This window comes from Phalaenopsis equestris, unplaced genomic scaffold (genome assembly GCF_001263595.1).
Source record: "Phalaenopsis equestris unplaced genomic scaffold, ASM126359v1 Scaffold000024, whole genome shotgun sequence".
Classification (NCBI taxonomy): domain Eukaryota; kingdom Viridiplantae; phylum Streptophyta; class Magnoliopsida; order Asparagales; family Orchidaceae; genus Phalaenopsis; species Phalaenopsis equestris.
The window spans coordinates 1,319,123-1,323,020 of NW_018164466.1; positions in this window are offsets into that span (position 1 = coordinate 1,319,123).

Sequence of the window (3,898 nt, forward strand, 5' to 3'; positions counted from 1 at the left end):
CTCTCCTCAACAATTTTTGAGCCATGACGTCAACATATCACGTAGCAGTGAAGTTTTCCTGCAACAGGGTTATAATTATTGTACGTGGAGATCTGGAGCAATCCCGAACATGTTATATGTGAGCCATAGGAAGAGTTGAGCACGAGACGTTGGACATACAACAACAACGAGAAGGAGGTCTTGAAAATGATGAGGCTACAATTAAAATCCTTGCAGGCCTCAAAGATTCTGGTAAATTTTTTCCGATCAGTGAAACTTTTGATGCAGGTCACAAATGGATATTGATCCAGATTCTTCAGGAGCACCGCAATGTTTTTGCCTGGTCCACGACTGAAATGCTTGACATCCTCGTTGACGTGGTTTGTCACAGGGTCAACATCAGTTTAACCGCCCGACCCGTAACAAAAATTCCAGACGATAACAATGACTTTAGCCAAACCAATTCACGAGGAAGTAAGGAAACTCTTAGAGGTCGGCTACATTTGGAAGGTTTGGTATCCCTTTTAGGTATCCAACGTGGTTATGGTACAAAAGTTTAACGGTAAGTGGAGAGTGCGCTGGACTTCACAAATTTGAATGCTGCTTGCCCAAAGGACGGCTATCCACTACACAGGATCGACACTCTGATGGACTCTACGGTAGGATACTCGGTAATGAGCTTCATTGATGCTTTCTCTGGTTATCACCATATTAAAATGCATTTAGCTGATGCGGAGAATACGACTTTTATTGCCAGTGATGGTTTATATTGCTTACTATAATACCTTTTGGGCTAAAATACAAGCGCAACTTATCAGCGCTAATATAATATTTTCTAAACAAAAAGAAGAAATATTGAAGTCTATGTGGATGATATGTTAGTAAAAAGTAAGACAACCAAACAATATTTGTACGATTTAAAATAAACTTTCCAAACACTTAGGAACATGAAATTGAACTCGTTGAAATGCACTTTTGAAGCTTCCAAAGGGAAATTCTTGGGTTACCTCCTGATGCCCGATGGGATTAAGTTTAATCCCGAAAAGGTGAAGGCACTTCTCGACATGTCTTTTCCTCGGAACACCAAAGAAGTACAAAAGTTGACCGACCGAATTGCAGCCCTAAGCCGATTTATTTCCAAGTCAGGAGACAAATGTGCCGCCTTTTTCAAGGTGCTAAGGAGGGCAAAAAAGTTTGAATGGATGAACAAATGTGAGCAAACTTTTCCGAATCTGAAACAATTGTTAATCTCTCCACCGTTGTTGCGAAGTTCGAGGCTAAAGGAAAAACTTTCACTTTACATGGGAATCGACCCATAAGCTATTAGTTTGGTCCTAGTCCAAGAGGAGTCAAGGAAACAAATTCCTGTTTATTACACTAGCTGGGTCCTTAGAGGAGCCAAGATAAGGTATTCCCTTATGGAAAAACTAACGTTTGATCTGATTGTTTCTACTTGTAGACTTCGACCATATTTTTAAACCCATTCGGTTAATGTGGTCACTTATCATCCACTCAAGGCCATACTCACTCGACCGAAACATTCGGGCCGATTATTGAAATGGTCCATGAAGCTCAATGAGTATGACCTTACTTACGTCCCACGAATGTTGATCGAAGCTCAAGCTATAGTGAACTTCTTGATTGATCTCTTGGAATCAGATGGATGCAAGGACAGATCCAAGGCAAACACGCAAACTTGGATCGTTTATGTTGACAGAGCTTCAAGTCAAACAAGAGCAATAATTGGTCTGACATTAAGCAGTTCGACTGAAGAACACGTCTATTATTTGGTCGTCCTTGATTCTGTGGCCACAAACAATCAGACAGAATACAAAGCATTGATAGCCGAACTACGGTTAGCTTAGGCAATGGGCTCTTGACATGTAATAGTGAAATCTGTTTCACAACTAGTTGTCAACCAAATCAATGGGGAATTTGAAGCTCGAGACAAGATGATGGTCAAGTACTTGAATAAAGTGAAGATGGAAATTGGTAAGTTCATAAGCTCCCGTATTGTACACATAGGGCGAGAGGAGAACACGGTTATTGAAAAACATATGCGTTGGAAATAGAGCGGCCCAAAAGCTTTCCCAACTAACCATTGAAGAGTCGAAAGTAGTAGAGGTTGAAATGACTGATGCCAAAAGTTGAGTCGATCCTTATATCCACTACTTCAAAATTAGGAAAATCCATGAAGCAGTGGCAGATCCCCGAAGTTTCAAGTTTAAAATCACCCAATACCTTCTTATTGGAGACATGCAATTCCAAAAGTCAATCACATCCTTGCTCTTTAGATGTTCCAAACAAAATTACTTCCTCCGGAAAATGCATTCTGGTGAGTGCGAAAGCTATTCAGGGGAAAAAACTGGCTCATCGAGTCCAAAGACAAGGTTTAAAAGATGCAGAGCAGCTCTCTCGAAGGTGCAGCAATGTCAGAACTATGCTCCACTGCAGCATCAGCCAACACAGAAATTACAACCAATAGTTAGTCCTTAGCATTTCACCATTTGGGGAATGGATATTCTCTTGCCATTTTCTCCCTCAAAGGGATACCAAAAATTTATTTTGGTCAATGTGGATTACTTTTCTAAATAGATAGAGACAAAAGCTCTAGCCTGGATCATTGTTGGTGCAATTTGGAATTTACCTGGACACATAATTTGCCGGTATGACTTGCCCCTAATACTCGTCACAAATAATGAAATTTTGTTTGCTAATCTGGTGTTAAGAGATTTTTATTAGAGTCAGGGGATTAAACTAAAGTTTTATCTGTACATCACTTGTAAATTAATGGCCAAGTCAAAGCTGCGAACATGCTCATCCTAAACTTGCTGAGAAAAAAAGTTGAGGGGTGCTAAGGGTAAATGGACGGATATGGTTCCTTTGGTCCTTTGGGCCATATGAACCATATTGATGTCCGAACAAACGCCATACATGCTTTCCCACGGTATGAAAGCCATGCTATTGGTCGAGTAGAATCACCATAGTCAAAAGGGTAATCACCGCTACATCTTTCGACGAAGGGGAGCTCGTTGATTGACAAAATACAAATGATGAAGCTTCAGTCACCCTTGATCTTTTAGAGGAAATTCGAAAAGAACCACCCGTTATATACATAGGCCCCATAAGGATGTTGAAGGGCTACATCGAGTTTCGCCAAGATGTCACTTCGACACAGAAATTAAGAAAAACAATGATGACTAAATTGTGGTAAAGATTAAGAAATGTTTTTTACAAAAAGAAATATTTTATAGCCGAGTCATTCGTCGCTTCGGGCAGGACTAGACCTCCATTCATTTGACTCATATACAACCCACACCCACTGAACTTATACTTCTCTATCTTCTCTTCAATTCAGACTTGGGAGATCGAATTAGTGGCTCAAAATTCAGCTAGTTCACCCCTTAGGATCGCCACCCGACTAAGAGATCTTCCACATTCGCAATCTTGTCTCGGAGATTGTCCACATTTGCAACCTTGGCCCAAAGATCTTCATGTTTCCAAGCTAGGCCCGGAGGATCTCCACATCCATGACTTGGGCCCGAGGAGCCTCCATGTTTGCATATACGACCGCCAGTTCCTCTCACAACTCCGATACAGTGGCCTCCTGCTGATTGTTTGTAGCCCGAGTTAAGGAATCCACGTTCTCGTCCATACGATGGACTAGCGACTTGTGAGGCTCCCTTCGGTTGTCGGTCTCCCTTGTTGGGTCGGTTGATTGGGGGTGTTTAAGACTGGAAGAGGAATCAAGATGGATACCCTCTCAATTGCAGCTTGAGCAGAAGGTCCGACAGGCTTCGATAACTCAGTTTGGCATGCTGTTTCTATGGGTCGAGAGTCGATAATATCGATAATTTCCTCTACAATATATGAGTTTGTGAGATCGAATAAGAAGGGAAAGTTACGTTACCAATCATGC